The following is a 22,126-nucleotide window of genomic DNA, read 5'->3' as shown; positions in this document are numbered from 1 at the left end:
ATGTTCTGTGTGTCCTGCATGTGCGATGTTGTAATTACTGAGGGCCCCGGCTGCCTGTCCTGCGTGTGCGATGCTGTAATTACTGAGGCCCCCGGCTGCATGTCCTGCGTGTGCGATGCTGTAATTACTGAGGCCCCCGGCTGCGTGTCCTGCGTGTGCGATGCTGTAATTACAAAGGCCCCCGGCTGCGTGTCCTGTATGTTCTGTGTGTCCTGCATGTGCGATGTTGTAATTACTGAGGCCCCCGGCTGCCTGTCCTGCATTTGCGATGCTGTAATTACTGAGGCCCCCGGCTGCGTGTCCTGCATGTGCGATGCTGTAATTACTGAGGCCCCCGGCTGCGTGTCCTGCGTGTGCGATGCTGTAATTACTGAGGCCCCCGGCTGCGTGTCCTGTATATTCTGTGTGTCCTGCATGTGCGATGTTGTAATTACTGAGGCCCCCGGCTGCATGTCCTGCGTGTGCGATGCTGTAATTACTGAGGCCCCCGGCTGCATGTCCTGCGTGTGCGATGCTGTAAATACTGAGGCCCCCGGCTGCGTGTCCTGTATGTTCTGTGTGTCCTGCATGTGCGATGTTGTAATTACTGAGGCCCCCGGCTGCATGTCCTGCGTGTGCGATGCTGTAATTACTGAGGCCCCCGGCTGCGTGTCCTGTATGTTCTGTGTGTCCTGCATGTGCGATGTTGTAATTACTGAGGCCCCCGGCTGCATGTCCTGCGTGTGCGATGCTGTAATTACTGAGGCCCCCGGCTGCGTGTCCTGTATGTTCTGTGTGTCCTGCATGTGCGATGTTGTAATTACTGAGGCCCCCGGCTGCATGTCCTGCGTGTGCGATGCTGTAATTACTGAGGCCCCCGGCTGCATGTCCTGCGTGTGCGATGCTGTAATTACTGAGGCCCCCAGCTGCATGTCCTGCGTGTGCGATGCTGTAATTACTGAGGCCCCCGGCTGCGTGTCCTGTGTGTTCTGTGTGTCTTGCATGTCCTGCGTGTGCGATGCTGTAATTACTGAGGGCCCCGGCTGCATGTCCTGCGTGTGCGATGCTGTAATTACTGAGGCCCCCGGCTGCGTGTCCTGTGTGTTCTGTGTGTCTTGCATGTCCTGCGTGTGCGATGCTGTAATTACTGAGGGCCCCGGCTGAGTGTCCTGCTTGTGCGATGCTGTAATTGCTGCCATATGGGGTCCGACGTATCTCACAGAGAGGCCTATGTCTCAGTGGTGTTATGTATATACAATGTGGCATTCATTATAGTGTGTGTATGTATATATATATATATATATATATATATATTTATATATATATAAGTGAACACGTAGCCACCTTACTTGGTTAACGTTTCAGCCTTTTAATGGCTTTTATCAAATCAGCATACATACATATATATATATACAGGGCAACGTGCTTAAGCACAGATTGCTCAGCACACATGGCTGCACACGCGTGATGTACCTGCAATGTGTGTACACACACACACATAGTAGATTGCTGCAATTTTCCCAGGGTGATCCTGTGTCCCTGGCACTGTACTAATCTCTTCAGCAGAGAATGAGCTGGGGTCTGTATACAATACGTCCCATCCCCCGATATTCTGGGGATTTGTATTGCACAGAGGAGACAGACTAATGTAGCCGCAGTTATCACATATGTCCCAGTGATCATTAGGGAGAGTCCCCCTCTATATACACAGCAGAGTATATCACGCCCAAATATTGCATTAACTCCTCCTAACTATGCACACATGCGTCTGTGGCAGAACATATGTACCGCCACAAACATACATGTATATACATATGTGCCACCACACATACCTGTATACACATATGTACCGCCACACGCATACATGTATATACATATGTACTTCCACACACATATATGTATATACATATGTACCACCACAGACATACATGTATAAACATATGTACCGACACAAACATACATGTATATACATATGTGCCACCACACATACCTGTATACACATATGTACCGCCACACGCATACATGTATATACATATGTACTTCCACACACATACATGTATATACATATGTACCACCACAGACATACATGTATAAACATATGTACCGACACAAACATACATGTATATACATATGTGCCACCACACATACCTGTATACACATATGTACCGCCACACGCATACATGTATATACATATGTACTTCCACACACATACATGTATATACATATGTACCACCACAGACATACATGTATAAACATATGTACCGACACAAACATACATGTATATACATATGTGCCACCACACATACCTGTATACACATATGTACCGCCACACGCATACATGTATATACAAATGTACTTCCACACACATACATGTATATACATATGTGGCGCCACACACATAAATGTATACACGGATCCGATACGATTTGCCGCCGGTCGGGATCCCGGCGGTCGGAATCCCGACACTGGAATCCCGACCGCCGAAATCCCGACAAGGGGGGGACATGGATCGCCCCCCCTTGCGGGCTCGCTGCGCTCGCCACGCAGCGGGCCCGGTGCCTCGCTGCGCTCGGCACGCTATTTTATTCTCCCTCTATGGGTGTCGTGGACACCCACAGAGGGAGAAAGTTTCGGGATTTCGGCGGTCGGGATTCCAGTGTCGGGATTCCGACCGCCGGGATCCCGACCACCGGCAAATTAACTGCATCCCGTATACACATATGTTCCACCACACACATACATGTATATACATATGTGCCGCCACACACATACATGTATATACATATGTGCCGCCACACACATACATGTATATACATATGTGCCGCCACACACATACATGTATACACATATGTACCACCACAGACATGCATGTATAAACATATGTACCGCCACACACATACATGTTTATACATTTGTACCGCCGCAAACATACATGTATATACATATGTGCCGCCACACACATACATGTATATACATACGTACCGTCCCACACATACATGTATATACATATGTACCGCCACACACATACATGTATATACATATGTTCCACCACACACATACATGTATATACATATGTGCCGCCACACACATACATGTATATACATACGTACCGTCCCACACATACATGTATATACATATGTACCGCCACACACATACATGTATATACATATGTTCCACCACACACATACATGTATATACATATGTGCCGCCACACACATACATGTATATACATAGGTACCGCAACACACATACATGTATATACCAGGGTTGCCTACCTGACCCTCTCCTTCAGGGAAAAAAAGGGTCTGCTCCTGGGCTTCCCTGGTAATGTATGATTGCCAGCACCTGTGGTGACACCTTTCTTATCAGTTACCTAGCTCCCCACAGGTGCTGGCAATCATACATTATCCATACCTCCCAGCATGCCCCTCTCCAGGAGGACACAATGCTCTGTTCCTGGGCTTCCCTGGTAATGTATGATTGCCAGCACCTGTGGTGACACCTTTCTTATCAGTTACCTAGCTCCCCACAGGTGCTGGCAATCATACATTATCTATACCTCCCAGCATGCCCCTCTCCAGGAGGACACAATGCTCTGTTCCTGGGCTTCCCTGGTAAAGTATGATTGCCATCACCTGTGGTGACACCTTTCTTATCAGTTACCTAGCTCCCCACAGGTGCTGGCAATCATACATTATCCATACCTCCCAGCATGCCCCTCTCCAGGAGGACACAATGCTCTGTTCCTGGGCTTCCCTGGTAATGTATGATTGCCAGCACCTGTGGTGACACCTTTCTTATCAGTTACCTAGCTCCCCACAGGTGCTGGTAATCCTACATTATCCATACCTCCCAGCATGCCCCTCTCCAGGAGGACACAGTGCTCTGCTCCTGGGCTTCCCTGGTAATGTATGATTGCCAGCACCTGTGGTGACACCTTTCTTATCAGTTATCTAGCTCCCCACAGGTGCTGGTAATCCTACATTATCCATACCTCCCAGCATGCCCCTCTCCAGGAGGGACACAGTTAGGGTTACCACCTAGTCCCTTTAATTCCGGACACATATTAATTACACAGGTTCTGTGGCTGGCTGACTTCAAGACTCCACTTCACCTGATTTTAAACTGCCACAGAACCTGTGTAATTAACATGTGTCCGGAATTAAAGGGACTAGGTGGTAACCCTAACTGTGTCCCTCCTGGAGAGGGGCATACTGGGAGGTATGGATAATGTAGGAATACCAGCACCTGTGGGGAGCTAGGTAACTGATAAGAAAGGTGTCACCACAGGTGCTGGCAATCATACATTACCAGGGAAGCCCAGGAGCAGAGCACTGTGTCCTCCTGGAGAGGGGCATGCTGGGAGGTATGGATAATGTATGAATGCCAGCACCTGCGGGGAGCTAGGTAACTGATAACAAAGGTGTCACCACAGGTGCTGGCAATCATACATTACCAGGGAAGCCCAGGAGCAGAGCATTGTGTACTCCTGGAGAGGGGCATGCTGGGAGGTATGGATAATGTAGGATTGCCAGCACCTGTGGGAAACTAGGTAACTGATAAGAAAGGTGTCACCACAGGTGATGGCAATCATACTTTACCAGGGAAGCCCAGGAACAGAGCATTGTGTCCTCCTGGAGAGGGGCATGCTGGGAGGTATGGATAATGTAGGATTGCCAGCACCTGTGGGGAGCTAGGTAACTGATAAGAAAGGTGTCACCACAGGTGATGGCAATCATACATTACCAGGGAAGCCCAGGAACAGAGCATTGTGTCCTCCTGGAGAGGGGCATGCTGGGAGGTATGGATAATGTATGATTGCCAGCACCTGTGGGGAGCTAGGTAACTGATAAGAAAGGTGTCACCACAGGTGCTGGCAATCACACATTACCAGGGAAGTCGAGGAACAGAGCATTGTGTCCTCCTGGAGAGGGGCATGCTGGGAGGTATAGATAATGTAGGATTGCCAGCACCTGTGGGGAGCTAGGTAACTGATAAGAAAGGTGTCACCACAGGTGCTGGCAATCATACATTACCAGGGAAGCCCAGGAGCAGAGCATTGTGTCCTCCTGGAGAGGGGCATGCTGGGAGGTATGGATAATGTAGGATTGCCAGCACCTGTGGGGAGCTAGGTAACTGATAAGAAAGGTGTCACCACAGGTGCTGGCAATCATACATTACCAGGGAAGCCCAGGTACAGAGCATTGTGTCCTCCTGGAGAGGGGCATGCTGGGAGGTATGGATAATGTATGATTGCCAGCACCTGTGGGGAGCTAGGTAACTGATAAGAAAGGTGTCACCACAGGTGCTGGCAATCATACATTACCAGGGAAGCCCAGGAGCAGAGCATTGTGTCCTCCTGGAGAGGGGCATGCTGGGAGGTATGGATAATGTAGGATTGCCAGCACCTGTGGGGATCTGGGTAACTGATAAGAAAGGTGTCACTACAGGTGCTGGTAATCATACATTACCAGGGAAGCCCAGGAACAGAGCAATGTGTCCTCCTGGAGAGGGGCATGCTGGGAGGTATGGATAATGTATGATTGCCAGCACCTGTGGGGAGCTAGGTAACTGATAAGAAAGGTGTCACCACAGGTGATGGCAATCATACATTACCAGGGAAGCCCAGGAACAGAGCATTGTGTCCTCCTGGAGAGGGGCATGCTGGGAGGTATGGATAATGTATGATTGCCAGCACCTGTGGGGAGCTAGGTAACTGATAAGAAAGGTGTCACCACAGGTGCTGGCAATCATACATTACCAGGGAAGCCCAGGAACAGAGCATTGTGTCCTCCTGGAGAGGGGCATGCTGGGAGGTATGGATAATGTAGGATTGCCAGGACCTGTGGGGAGCTGGGTAACTGATAAGAAAGGTGTCACCACAGGTGCTGGCAATCATACATTACCAGGGAAGCCCAGGAGCAGAGCATTATGTCCTCCTGGAGAGGGGCATGCTGGGAGGTATGGATAATGTATGATTGCCAGCACCTGTGGGGAGCTAGGTAACTGATAAGAAAGGTGTCACCACAGGTGCTGGCAATCCTACATTACCAGGGAAGCCCAGGAACAGAGCATGGTGTCCTCCTGGAGAGGGGCATGCTGGGAGGTATGGATAATGTATGATTACCAGCACCTGTGGGGAGCTAGGTAATAGATAAGAAAGGTGTCACCACAGGTGCTGGCAATCATACATTACCAGGGAAGCCCAGGAACAGAGCACTGTGTCCTCCTGGAGAGGGGCATGCTGGGAGGTATGGATAATGTATGATTGCCAGCACCTGTGGGGAGCTAGGTAACTGATAAGAAAGGTGTCACCACAGGTGCTGGCAATCCTACATTACCAGGGAAGCCCAGGAGCAGAGCATTGTGTCCTCCTGGAGAGGGGCATGCTGGGCGGTATGGATAATGTATGATTACCAGCACCTCTGGGGAGCTAGGTAATAGATAAGAAAGGTGTCACCACAGGTGCTGGCAATCATACATTACCAGGGAAGCCCAGGAACAGAGCACTGTGTCCTCCTGGAGAGGGGCATGCTGGGAGGTATGGATAATGTATGATTGCCAGCACCTGTGGGGAGCTAGGTCACTGATAAGAAAGGTGTCACCACAGGTGCTGGCAATCCTACATTACCAGGGAAGCCCAGGAGCAGAGCATTGTATCCTCCTGGAGAGGGGCATGCTGGGAGGTATGGATAATGTATGATTGCCAGCACCTGTGGGGAGCTAGGTAACTGATAAGAAAGGTGTCACCACAGGTGCTGGCAATCATACATTACTTCCGGTGGGGGCCGAGGATGGTCGCACGAACTCGGAGCTCCCTCGGAGCTCCCTTTTCCCACCCAAGGAGTTCCCCCATCCTCGGCCCCCGGAGAGGAGTGGTGGAGGCGGACGAGGCGTCGGGAGACGGACGGGAGAGGATCGGAGGCAGCCGGAGGAGGCGAGGAAGCTGGAGGGGCAGAGCACGCTAGCTCCGTCCTCCAGACTGATGGGGCAGCCGGAGGCTGCTGGGGTCGGTCCCAGGCTTCCGCTCCATTCCTCGGAGCTCCCACCCCTGGCGCCCCCCCCCTCCCCTTACCACACGAGACGGGCAAGCTACGTGCAGGCAGCGGACCGAGATCCCCTCGATGCAGCAGCGGACCGGGATCCCCCCGTGCAGCAGCGGACCGGATCCCCCCGGGCAGCGGCAGTCCGGGCCGAGCAGAGGCCCCACATGACCTCATCCACCAAGCAGCCCAGCCCCGGCCAGTGGACCACGGGCACAGCGGCAGAAGAGGTCCACCCCACGACCCACTGTGAGGTGAGGAGGATCTGGCATGGACACCAGCAGCGCCAGCCATGGCCCCAGGCTCCCTGGCTCACCCCCTCGCAGGCCGGTAGGAGAGGAGGCCTCTGCTTTGGAGGACACCGGCATATGCTACCTTCCCTGCAGGCCCTCACCCCCGGCCCCCTGCCTCACCTAGGAGATGAGACCCCCTGCCCCTGGATGCCTCACCAGCAGCTATCAGCAGGGTCGAAAAGACTATCGGGCAGCAGCATGGAACTCAGCACAGGGAGGGCCCAACTCCAGCCCCAGGCCTCACTGACTCTCCCCAGGCCTCACTGACTCTCCCCTCCCCCGCCCCCCCCACCGCAAATGGCGCCGCAAATGGCTGCCTCGGATCTGTGCACTCAGCCACATGTAACCTCTTATCCCCTGTCCCCCGTGTGATAATTGTACTGTCTCTGCTTTAACTGCAATGTCTCTGCTCATGCTGTTACCTTCCAGGCTGCTGCAGCGACCAGTGGCGCCGCTGATGGCTGCCTAGGCGCTGTGCAGCCTGGCGGGTATATGTTCTCTATGTGCCAGTACTGTCCCTGCTTATATTGTAACCTACCTGGCTGCTGAAGCGACCAGTGGCGCCACGGATGGCTGCCTAGGCGCTGTGCAGTTTGGCGGGTATGTGTTCCTTGTGTGATACTGTTCTGTACCTGCTTTTACTGCTACCTACCCGAGCTGGTGCAGCGACCAGTGGCGCCGCAGATGGCTGCCTAGGCGCTGTGCTGCTTGGCGGTATGTGTTCCCCGCATGTAACGTCTCAATGTAATGTATGTAATTCCCCCCCCCCCCCTTCATCCCTGCTGATGCTGTACTGTATATCCACAAAAAATTCCTAGTGTGCGCAAGCACACATGGCCAATAAAGTTGATTCTATTCTATTCTATTCTATTACCAGGGAGACCCAGGAACAGAGCATTGTATCCTCCTGGAGAGGGGCATGCTGGGAGGTATGCAGACATATGAGAGTCACCCCCCAATCATTGGGAAAGCTGGCTGCTATGTATGAATGATAACAAATCTCTCAGCCATCTGTGGGACCTGTGAGCGGGAAATACAGATGGACAGCGGGAGATGCAGCATGATAGGGAGTATGGGATGTGCATCCATTCAGGTGAAAATGAAGGGAACTCCCAGTCACCCAGCGTATGTGTGATAAGAATGCTCAGCCTCATCTCTCAGGTGCTAATTAGGCAGTTATGTCAGCGGGCGTGCTAATCACCCACACAAACGTCTCAGCAAACAAGGGACAAACACACAATGGGCGGTATTCAATGAGCCTGATTCGCCAGGTTTTTATGGCGAATTTGTGCTGTTTGGCGAATTTTGGACTAAAACGGTGAATCACCCTATTCAATGACCAGATGGCGAATACATTTGAAGGTTTTTTTCGCCATGATTCACCGAGTAGCAATCGCTATCTTTTTATGGAGAAGTGGAAGGTGAACTTTTAAAATAAAGTGTTTTGTTTTTTACATTTGGTGTCAAAAAATCAAGAATTTTAGTCTGAGGAGGGGCATGCTATTTTTATTCATGTGCTGTAAGCCAGCAGCAGGGGGCGCCGGAGCCGAGCCGCTCATTAGATATTCATATATTCACTGCACCCGATCTTTACGATCGGGTGTAGTGAATATAGCGGTCCCCTGCTGGCACCCCCGGGGGGCAGCCTGTGCTGCCTGGCACCCGGGGAGCCCACCTCCCCCCCACAAACGTTCTGGGGCAGGCAGAGAGACTTCCATCTCTCTGCCTGCCACCGTCCTCAGGCTCCCTGCGGCGTTCGCCGCAGGAGCTCATATTCGCCGGTCAGGGGCAGCGAGCCCCTGACTCGTTGAATACCGGAGCCGGCGAGGCTCCGGAACGTGGCGAATGTGCAGCGAATCCTAAAAAGGATTCGCTGCACCTCGCAGGTATTCTCATTGAATACCGCCCACTGACGTCATGTGAATAAATACCACCACACACTGACAACATGTGAATAAATATCACCACACACTGACGACATGTGACTAAATACCACCACACACTGACAACATGTGAATAAAAACCACCACACACTGACGACATGTGAATAAATACCACCACACACTGATGACATGTAACTAAGTACCACCACACACTGACGACATGTGAATAAATATCACCACACACTGACAACATGTGAATAAATATCACCACACACTGACGACATGTGAATAAATATCACCACACACTGACGACATGTGAATAAATATCACCACACACTGACAACATGTGAATAAATATCACCACACACTGACAACATGTGAATAAATATCACCACACACTGACAACGTGAATAAATATCACCACACACTGACGACATGTGAATAAATACCACCACACACTGACGACATGTGAATAAATATCACCACACACTGACGACATGTGAATAAATATCACCACACACTGACGACATGTGAATAAAAACCACCACACACTGACGACATGTGAATAAATACCACCACACACTGACGACATGTGAATAAATATCACTACACACTGACGACATGTAACTAAGTACCACCACACACTGACGACATGTAACTAAGTACCACCACACACTGACGACATGTGAATAAATATCACCACACACTGACGACATGTGAATAAAAACCACCACACACTGACGACATGTGAATAAATACCACCACACACTGACGACATGTGAATAAATATCACTACACACTGACGACATGTAACTAAGTACCACCACACACTGACGACATGTGAATAAATATCACCACACACTGACAACATGTGCATAAATATCACCACACACACTGACAACATGTGACTAAATATCACCACACACTGACGACATGTGACTAAATACCACCACACACTGATGACATGTAACTAAGTACCACCACACACTGCCGACATGTGAATAAATATCACCACACACTGACGACATGTGAATAAAAACCACCACACACTGACGACATGTGAATAAATACCACCACACACTGACGACATGTGACTAAATACCACCACACACTGACAACATGTGAATAAAAACCACCACACACTGACGACATGTGAATAAATATCACTACACACTGACGACATGGTAATAAAAACCACCACACAATGACGACATGTGAATAAATATCACCACACAATGACGACATGTGAATAAATATCACCACACACTGACGACATGTGAATAAATATCACTACACACTGACGACATGTGAATAAAAACCACCACACACTGAAAAGTCTCCTGGGTGCCATTTTATATATATTTATTGATACACAGATCTGTATCATCCATTGGGTTAGAAGTGAAGTGATGGGATGATCAATAGATTGTAAGCGTGCGAGCAGGGCCCTCCTGCCTCTATATCCGTTTGTTACTACCCAGTTTGTTTTATCACTGTCTCCTATTGTAGAGCGTAACGGAATCGGCTGCACTACATAAGAAACTGTAAAAAAATAAAATAAAATGATCACGACCCCTACTGTGCAGACTGCTGACCACCGATATACAGCGGGAATTGCTGGGGAGGGTTCTGGAAGAACCCTCTCCTGGGAATGATTGCGGTGTGTAATACTTAGGTTACAGCAGGTACAACGTTCTGGAGCTTTATAGATGGGATAGTTTTGCAGCCGCTGACTCTCTGGGCGCTGCAGCCGCTGACTCTCTGGGCGCTGCAGCCGCTGACTCTCTGGGCGCTGCAGCCGCTGACTCTCTGGGCGCTGCAGCCGCTGACTCTCTGGGCGCTGCAGCCGCTGACTCTCTGGGCGCTGCAGCCGCTGACTCTCTGGGCGCTGCAGCCGCTGACTCTCTGGGCGCTGCAGCCGCTGACTCTCTTGGCGCTGCAGCCGCTGACTCTCTGGGCGCTGCAGCCGCTGACTCTCTGGGCGCTGCAGCCGCTGACTCTCTGGGCGCTGCAGCCGCTGACTCTCTGGGCGCTGGAGCCGCTGACTCTCTGGGCGCTGCAGCCGCTGACTCTCTGGGCGCTGCCTGCAGCCACTGACTCTCTGGGCGCTGCAGCCGCTGACTCTCTGGGCGCTGCCTGCAGCCGCTGACTCTCTGGGCGCTGCAGCCGCTGACTCTCTGGGCGCTGCAGCCGCTGACTGTCTGGGCGCTGCAGCCGCTGACTCTCTGGGTGCTGCAGCCGCTGACTCTCTGGGCGCTGCAGCCGCTGACTCTCCTATGACTATTACATGCTGCCAATGTGTATCTAGCTCCCGACAGACATAAAGGATTGTAAGTTCTGTGGGTTGAGGCTGGCGCTTTATGGAGATTATTCTGGTTGACACACAGTGCTGCAAATTTTTCAGCCCGCCCGCAACTCACAAATGCCGCCGCCGCACCCCATTTTGCCTGCACGGCTGTGAATGGATGTTTTTGCCAAACATCGCGCCCTATGGGTTGACACCCACATCATCCGACCATCGCCGACCATGGAATGATGTGGTGAGCACACTCTGAGGTGTCTTAGTTTTGCGTGTATCTTGCAGGGGAACATGGCGGGCAGCTAACATTTGGCCCACACCCAGAACCCGTGTCACTGGGTGATTTCCATGGGCACGACTACCCACCGCTGCCCCGCGCCCCCTGGCCGCAATGGTGGGTGCTAGCGTCCGGCAAACACTCTGCTCGCACCCTGCGCATGGGCAGAAATGTGCCTGCGCAGTACAAAAACATTGCGCACCATTGAAAATGTGCCAGGTCCAATATACAGGTGCATAAGGTCACTACCCCCAGCGTGGGATCAGAGGTCAGTACCCCCTTAGGCCGTGCTGAGGTGATAACAATGGCAGGCCAGGCCCTTTGGTGTGAGAAGCATATGGTGGATGTTTCCATAACACCTTCCATTCACATCCTCATTACAATACCCCTATTATACCCCATTAATCCTGAGGCCGGGGGAGGACAAGAGGCCACCAGCAGGAGAGGAGACTGTGGTGGATCCACAGTGCTGTACAAGAGGCGCAATGGAAGTAACCGTTTATATACTGTATATTCCCTATGCTGCTCTAACACCTCTGTGTAATATGGGACTCAGTATACGGACACAGCGGAAACCTCCTCATCTAACTAATAACACAGTGTGGTCTGATTATTCCTACCGGGGTCCTGGCCCCCTCTCGCTCTCTGTAGTGATTAGATGCGATGTGATTGGTTGGCTCTGTGTAATATAGGACTCAGTATACGGACAGAGCGGAAACCTCCTCATCTAACTAATAACACAGTGTGGTCTGATTATTCCTACCGGGGTCCTGGCCCCCTCTCGCTCTCTGTAGTGATTAGATGCGATGTGATTGGTTGGCTCTGTGTAATATAGGACTCAGTATACGGGCACAGCGGAAACCTCCTCATCTAACTAATAACACAGTGTGGTCTGATTATTCCTACCGGGGTCCTGGCCCCCTCTCGCTCTCTGTAGTGATTAGATGTGATGTGATTGGTTGGCTCTGTGTAATATAGGACTCAGTATACGGACAGAGCGGAAACCTCCTCATCTAACTAATAACACAGTGTGGTCTGATTATTCCTACCGGGGTCCTGGCCCCCTCTCGCTCTCTGTAGTGATTAGATGCGATGTGATTGGTTGGCTCTGTGTAATATGGGACTCAGTATACGGACAGAGCGGAAACCTCCTCATCTAACTAATAACACAGTGTGGTCTGATTATTCCTAACGGGGTCCTGGCCCCCTCTCGCTCTCTGTAGTGATTAGATGCGATGTGATTGGTTGGCTCTGTGTAATATGGGACTCAGTATATGGGCACAGCGGAAACCTCCTCATCTAACTAATAACACAGTGTGGTCTGATTATTCCTACCGGGGTCCTGGCCCCCTCTCGCTCTCTGTAGTGATTAGATGCGATGTGATTGGTTGGCTCTGTGTAATATGGGACTCAGTATACGGACAGAGCGGAAACCTCCTCATCTAACTAATAACACAGTGTGGTCTGATTATTCCTAACGGGGTCCTGGCCCCCTCTCGCTCTCTGTAGTGATTAGATGCGATGTGATTGGTTGGCTCTGTGTAATATGGGACTCAGTATATGGGCACAGCGGAAACCTCCTCATCTAACTAATAACACAGTGTGGTCTGATTATTCCTACCGGGGTCCTGGCCCCTCTCGCTCTCTGTAGTGATTAGATGCGATGTGATTGGTTGGATCTGTGTAATATAGGACTCAGTATACGGGCACAGCGGAAACCTCCTCATCTAACTAATAACACAGTGTGGTCTGATTATTCCTACCGGGGTCCTGGCCCCCTCTCGCTCTCTGTAGTGATTAGATGCGATGTCATTGGTTGGCTCTGTGTAATATAGGACTCAGTATATGAACACAGCGGAAACCTCCTCATCTAACTAATAACACAGTGTGGTCTGATTATTCCTACCGGGGTCCTGGCCCTCTCTCGCTCTCTGTAGTGATTAGATGTGATGTGATTGGTTGGCTCTGTGTAATATAGGACTCAGCATACGGGCACAGCGGAAACCTCCTCATCTAACTAATAACACAGTGTGGTCTGATTATTCCTACCGGGGTCCTGGCCCCCTCTCGCTCTCTGTAGTGATTAGATGTGATGTGATTGGTTGGCTCTGTGTAATATGGGACTCAGTATACGGGCACAGCGGAAACCTCCTCATCTAACTAGTAACACAGTGTGGTCTGATTATTCCTACCGGGGTCCTGGCCCCCTCTCGCTCTCTGTAGTGATTAGATGCGATGTGATTGGTTGGCTCTGTGTAATATAGGACTCAGTATATGAACACAGCGGAAACCTCCTCATCTAACTAATAACACAGTGTGGTCTGATTATTCCTATCGGGGTCCTGGCCCCCTCTCGCTCTCTGTAGTGATTAGATGCGATGTGATTGGTTGGCTCTGTGTAATATGGGACTCAGTATACGGGCAGAGCGGAAACCTCCTCATCTAACTAGTAACACAGTGTGGTCTGATTATTCCTACCGGGGTCCTGGCCCCCTCTCGCTCTCTGTAGTGATTAGATGCGATGTGATTGGTTGGCTCTGTGTAATATGGGACTCAGTATATGGGCACAGCGGAAACCTCCTCATCTAACTAATAACACAGTGTGGTCTGATTATTCCTATCGGGGTCCTGGCCCCCTCTCGCTCTCTGTAGTGATTAGATGCGATGTCATTGGTTGGCTCTGTGTAATATAGGACTCAGTATATGAACACAGCGGAAACCTCCTCATCTAACTAATAACACAGTGTGGTCTGATTATTCCTACGGGGGTCCTGGCCCCCTCTCGCTCTCTGTAGTGATTAGATGCGATGTGATTGGTTGGCTCTGTGTAATATGGGACTCAGTATACGGGCACAGCGGAAACCTCCTCATCTAACTAATAACACAGTGTGGTCTGATTATTCCTACCGGGGTCCTGGCCCTCTCTCGCTCTCTGTAGTGATTAGATGCGATGTCATTGGTTGGCTCTGTGTAATATAGGACTCAGTATATGAACACAGCGGAAACCTCCTCATCTAACTAATAACACAGTGTGGTCTGATTATTCCTACCGGGGTCCTGGCCCTCTCTCGCTCTCTGTAGTGATTAGATGCGATGTCATTGGTTGGCTCTGTGTAATATAGGACTCAGTATATGAACACAGCGGAAACCTCCTCATCTAACTAGTAACACAGTGTGGTCTGATTATTCCTATCGGGGTCCTGGCCCCCTCTCGCTCTCTGTAGTGATTAGATGCGATGTCATTGGTTGGCTCTGTGTAATATAGGACTCAGTATATGAACACAGCGGAAACCTCCTCATCTAACTAGTAACACAGTGTGGTCTGATTATTCCTATCGGGGTCCTGGCCCCCTCTCGCTCTCTGTAGTGATTAGATGCGATGTCATTGGTTGGCTCTGTGTAATATGGGACTCAGTATATGGGCACAGCGGAAACCTCCTCATATAACTAATAACACAGTGTGGTCTGATTATTCCTACCGGGGTCCTGGCCCCCTCTCGCTCTCTGTAGTGATTAGATGCGATGTGATTGGTTGGCTCTGTGTAATATGGGACTCAGTATACGGACACAGCGGAAACCTCCTCATCTAACTAATAACACAGTGTGGTCTGATTATTCCTACCGGGGTCCTGGCCCCCTCTCGCTCTCTGTAGTGATTAGATGCGATGTGATTGGTTGGCTCTGTGTAATATGGGACTCAGTATACGGACAGAGCGGAAACCTCCTCATCTAACTAATAACACAGTGTGGTCTGATTATTCCTATCGGGGTCCTGGCCCCCTCTCGCTCTCTGTAGTGATTAGATGCGATGTGATTGGTTGGCTCTGTGTAATATGGGACTCAGTATACGGACAGAGCGGAAACCTCCTCATCTAACTAATAACACAGTGTGGTCTGATTATTCCTACCGGGGTCCTGGCCCCCTCTCGCTCTCTGTAGTGATTAGATGCGATGTGATTGGTTGGCTCTGTGTTGCTACCTGTACACAAGCCCACCGTGTAATGACACAAATATGGCCTAATGGGATTTAGCCTGAGGGACGGCTCACACTTCCTCAGGCTGCTAAACACTCCGCAGGTGGGACCGCAGCACAAGGGAGGCTATAATGGGAGGCTATAATGGGAGGCTATAATGGGAGGCTGCTACAATCACCACTCATCAGTCATCTATCTCTCTGTACATCACCAGAGTATTACCAGAGAGCTGTCATTGCCAGATAGCGGTGACCGCAATACACTGTCCCAATTGTTATCATTATTCTGAATGTAAAATTGCTGAACATAGGGGATGATTCCGCAGGGGTCACATACGGTGCTCGATCCATAGCAATGCAAATACAAGAGGAGGTGCATTCCACCTCCTGCCTCCATACCACCTCCTGCCTCCATACCACCTCCTGCCTCCATACCACCTCCTGCCTCCATACCACCACCTGCCTCCATACCACCACCTGCCTCCATACCACCTCCTGCCTCCATACCACCACCTGCCTCCATACCACCTCCTGCCTCCATACCACCTCCTGCCTCCATACCACCTCCTGCCTCCATACCACCACATGCCTCCATACCACCACCTGCCACCATACCACCTCCTGCCCCCATACCACCACCTGCCCCCATACCACCTCCTGCCTCCATACCACCACCTGCCTCCATACCACCTCCTGCCTCCATACCATCTTCTGCCTCCATACCACCTCCATACCATCTCCTGCCTCCATACCACCTCCATACCATCTCCTGCCTCCATACCACCTCCTGCCTCCATTCCACCTCCTGCCTCCATACCATCTCCTGCCTCCATACCACCTCCTGCCTCCATACCATCTCCTGCCTCCATACCATCTCCTGCCTCCATACCATCTCCTGCCTCCATACCACCTCCTGCCTCCATACCACCTCCTGCCTCCATACCACCTCCTGCCTCCATACCACCACCTGCCTCCATACCACCTCCTGCCTCCATACCACCACCTGCCTCCATACCACCTCCTGCCTCCATACCACCTCCTGCCTCCATACCACCTCCTGCCTCCATACCGCCACCTGCCTCCATACCGCCACCTGCCTCCATACCGCCTCCTGCCTCCATACCGCCTCCTGCCTCCATACCGCCTCCTGCCTCCATACCGCCTCCTGCCTCCATACCACCTCCTGCCTCCATACCACCTCCTGCCTCCATACCACCTCCTGCCTCCATACCACCACCTGCCTCCATACCACCACCTGCCTCCATACCACCTCCTGCCTCCATACCACCTCCTGCCTCCATACCACCACATGCCTCCATACCACCACCTGCCTCCATACCACCTCCTGCCCCCATACCACCTCCTGCCTCCATACCACCTCCTGCCTCCATACCACCACCTGCCTCCATACCACCACCTGCCTCCATACCACCTCCTGCCTCCATACCACCTCCTGCCTCCATACCACCACATGCCTCCATACCACCACCTGCCTCCATACCACCTCCTGCCCCCATACCACCACCTGCCCCCATACCACCTCCTGCCTCCATACCACCTCCTGCCTCCATACCACCTCCTGCCTCCATACCACCTCCTGCCTCCATACCACCTCCTGCCTCCATACCACCTCCTGCCTCCATACCACCACCTGCCTCCATACCACCACCTGCCTCCATACCACCTCCTGCCTCCATACCATCTCCTGCCTATATACCACCACCTGCCTCCATACCATCTCCTGCCTCCATACCACCTCCATACCATCTCCTGCCTATATACCACCACCTGCCTCCATACCACCTCCTGCCTCCTTACCATCTCCTGCCTCCATACCATCTCCTGCCTCCATACCACCTCCTGCCTCCATACCACCTCCATACCACCTCCTGCCTCCATACCACCACCTGCCTCCATACCACCTCCTGCCTCCATACCACCACCTGCCTCCATACCACCACCTGCCTCCATACCACCTCCTGCCTCCCTACCACCTCCTGCCTCCATACCATCTCCTGCCTCCATACCACCTCCTGCCTCCATACCATCTCCTGCCTCCATACCACCACCTGCCTCCATACCACCACCTGCCTCCATACCACCTCCTGCCTCCATACCATCTCCTGCCTCCATACCACCTCCTGCCTCCATACCACCTCCTGCCTCCATACCACCTCCTGCCTCCATACCATCTCCTGCCTCCATACCACCTCCTGCCTCCATACCACCTCCTGCCTCCATACCACCACCTGCCTCCATACCACCTCCTGCCTCCATACCACCTCCTGCCTCCATACCACCTCCTGCCTCCATACCATCTCCTGCCTCCATACCACCACCTGCCTCCATACCACCACCTGCCTCCATACCACCTCCTGCCTCCATACCATCTCCTGCCTCCATACCACCTCCTGCCTCCATACCACCTCCTGCCTCCATACCACCTCCTGCCTCCATACCATCTCCTGCCTCCATACCACCTCCTGCCTCCATACCACCTCCTGCCTCCATACCACCACCTGCCTCCATACCACCTCCTGCCTCCATACCACCTCCTGCCTCCATACCACCTCCTGCCTCCATACCACCACCTGCCTCCATACCACCTCCTGCCTCCATACCACCTCCTGCCTCCATACCGCTTCCTGCCTCCCTACCACCTCCTGCCAGCATTCCACCTCCTGCCTCCATACCACCTCCTGCCTCCATACCACCTCCTGCCTCCAAACCACCTCCTGCATCCATACCACCTCCTGCCTCCATACCACCACCTGCCTCCATACCACCTCCTGCCTCCCTACCACCTCCTACCAGCATTCCACCACCTGCCTCCATACCACCACCTGCCTCCATACCACCTCCTGCCTCCATACCACCTCCTGCCTCCATACCACCTCCTGCCTCCATACCACCTCCTGCCTCCATACCGCCTCCTGCCTCCATACCGCCTCCTGCCTCCCTACCACCTCCTGCCAGCATTCCACCTCCTGCCTCCATACCACCTCCTGCCTCCATACCACCTCCTGCCTCCATACCACCTCCTGCCTCCATACCACCTCCTGCCTCCATACCACCACCTGCCTCCATACCACCTCCTGCCAGCATTCCACCTCCTGCCTCCATACCACCTCCTGCATCCATACCACCTCCTGCCTCTATACCACCACCTGCCTCCATACCACCTCCTGCCTCCATACCACCTCCTACCAGCATTCCACCACCTGCCTCCATACCACCACCTGCCTCCATACCACCTCCTGCCTCCATACCACCTCCTGCCTCCATACCATCTCCTGCCTCCATACCACCTCCTGCCTCCATACCACCTCCTGCCTCCATACCGCCTCCTGCCTCCATACCGCCTCCTGCCTCCCTACCACCTCCTGCCAGCATTCCACCTCCTGCCTCCATACCACCTCCTGCCTCCATACCACCTCCTGCCTCCATACCACCTCCTGCCTCCATACCACCTCCTGCCTCCATACCACCACCTGCCTCCATACCACCTCCTGCCAGCATTCCACCTCCTGCCTCCATACCACCTCCTGCATCCATACCACCTCCTGCCTCTATACCACCACCTGCCTCCATACCACCTCCTGCCTCCATACCACCTCCTACCAGCATTCCACCACCTGCCTCCATACCACCACCTGCCTCCATACCACCTCCTGCCTCCATACCACCTCCTGCCTCCATACCATCTCCTGCCTCCATACCACCTCCTGCCTCCATACCGCCTCCTGCCTCCCTACCGCCTCCTGCCAGCATTCCACCTCCTGCCTCCATACCACCTCCTGCCTCCATACCACCTCCTGCCTCCATACCATCTCCTGCCTCCATACCACCTCCTGCCTCCATACCACCTCCTGCCTCCATACCACCTCCATACCATCTCCTGCCAGCATTCCACCTCCTGCCTCCATACCACCTCCTGCCTCCATACCACCTCCTGCCTCCATACCACCACAGTGCTGTGAGGTAGTAACAGTAACCATTACAGGCAGTAACAGTAACCATGCTGCCCATACATTGCTGACAAATAGATGTGACTGCAAGGCGCTTGACCGCGAACCGCCATCACTATAGGGCATACACACGGGGCAATAGGTGCTTTATTTCTATATGATCTAGACCAGTGATTTTTCAACCTTTTTACCTCGCGGCACACTAAAAAATATTTTAAAATTGCCAAGGCACAGAAAACAAACAAACATATTGGCCCCTATATATATATATATATATATATATATATATATATATATATATATATATATATATATAACAATCACACTGGTCCCCACAGGTGACAAAAATAAAATACATTGGCCCTTTACATGAAAAGACGAGACCAGTAAATAACAGTTGAACCTGGTCTGGGCACCTCCACATCTGGGGGCACACTGAGAACAGCTCAAGGCACACTAGTGTAACATGGGCACAGTGGTTGAATAATACCCCGTTCTCACTGCCGCAAAAACCCGGGTATTTCCCAGGGAAAGCTGAAAATTCCCGTGTCCTGTCTCAGTGTGAAAGGGTCTTTGTGAAATTCCCGGGTGTTATGCCCCTGCAATTACACCCGGGTTTTTTGCAGGGTTTTTCCTGGGTAATACACGGGTGTATGGCAGTGTGAACAGCACAGACCCGGGTTTTTCACACAAAAACAAGCTCATTGGGGGATGTAATCATGTGATATGTGACATCATCTTTAGCCAGCCAATAAAAGCTGCTTTTAAACAGCCAAGCACAGCAAATTTGTACAAATTTCCCAACACCCAATCAAAGCTGCTATTACATTCCACACACTTGTTGGAAGGCAGACCATGGAAAGCAGTGTGAAAGGCAGAGGCGTAACTCTGGGAGGCAATGGAGTCATCTGCCGCCGGGCTCCTGCTCCCAAGGGGGCACCTCTCCTCCCCTGCCAGTTTGAATCCGTTAATTAAAAGCCACCAACTTCACTTCTGTGGCTGACTCCCTGTCCTAGCAGGATATTAGATGTTACATTCTCTTTATTTTAAACATAATTCCATAATATACATACATATATTTATGTAAGGTGGTGTGTGTGTCAGGGGGGGTGGGGCACCAATATTTATCTTGCCTCCGGGCAACTCAGAAGAATTTACGCCACTGGTGAAAGGGGTAGACACTGGAAATCCCCGGGTCTGAGGTGCAGTGTGAAGGGGGTCTGTTGAGCTGACAAGCTCTGTGCCCCCCCAAAAATCCAGCAAGAAAAACCTGAGATTTTGCAGGGGCGGCAATGAGAACATGGTATTACACTGATCTAGACAGATTACAGAGAATAAGGAACAATTGCCTCATGTGTATTCTATTGCACTGCATAATGTGTAATATATCACGGCTGGGTGTTTAGGGTTACACCTCTATAGTAACCCTCCCTCCACATCTCCCCCTCTCCAACAATACAGGCCGGTAATGAAGCTGAACAGTACTGCATAGACAGGGACACAATGCCAGACTGCATCGTTGGATTACTGGTCTCTGAGTGTGAGCGCTATAATCCTGGGATGGAGGAAGGGAGAACAATGTGAGGCGTAGGATTGCTGTCACCCACCTTGGACAATTGGATGTGTTTATTGAAATACTCACATCCCCTGTATATAATATTGTTTTTGAGGCAGTCCGTGCATGGCGCAATATGGCAATCAGCGCTGTATCGTCCCGTGCATAGCCCAGACGGGTGCAATGTACGGCGGTCATAGAGAATAGCCGGGTGATCATTATTGTGGGCGACGGGTGGGAATCGACAGTCAGTAGGTTCAACAGGCCAAAGGTCAACACAAGCAAAATGTCGGCATGGGTAAATGTCAACATGAGGTTGTTTTTTTTTGTCTATGTCAACAAATGTACCGTTTGACCATGTCAACCTTTTTCATGTATCAACCAATAGTGGTTAACCTATTGACTGTCGACCTTTGTACTTTCATCCTATTGAATACAGATAAAATAATGTAAAGAGGAACTCCCATCCGTCATACGAGGCCTGAGAAGCAGTACTGTACCACTGTACATATGCAATAAGGACAGATACAGGGCCTCCCATCCGTCATACGAGGCCTGAGAAGCAGTACTGTACCACTGTACATACACAATAAGGACAGATACCAGGCCTCCCATCCGTCATACGAGGCCTGAGAAGCAGTACTGTACCACTGTACATACACAATAAGGACAGATACCAGGCCTCCCATCCGTCATACGAGGCCTGAGAAGCAGTACTGTACCACTGTACATACGCAATAAGGACAGATACCGGGCCTCCCATCCGTCATACGAGGCCTGAGAAGCAGTACTGTACCACTGTACATACACAATAAGGACAGATACCGGGCCTCCCATCCGTCATACGAGGCCTGAG

This window comes from Crinia signifera, chromosome 1 (genome assembly GCF_055691185.1).
Source record: "Crinia signifera chromosome 1, ASM5569118v1, whole genome shotgun sequence".
In the NCBI taxonomy this organism is placed as follows: domain Eukaryota; kingdom Metazoa; phylum Chordata; class Amphibia; order Anura; family Myobatrachidae; genus Crinia; species Crinia signifera.
This window is presented reverse-complemented; position numbering follows the sequence as displayed.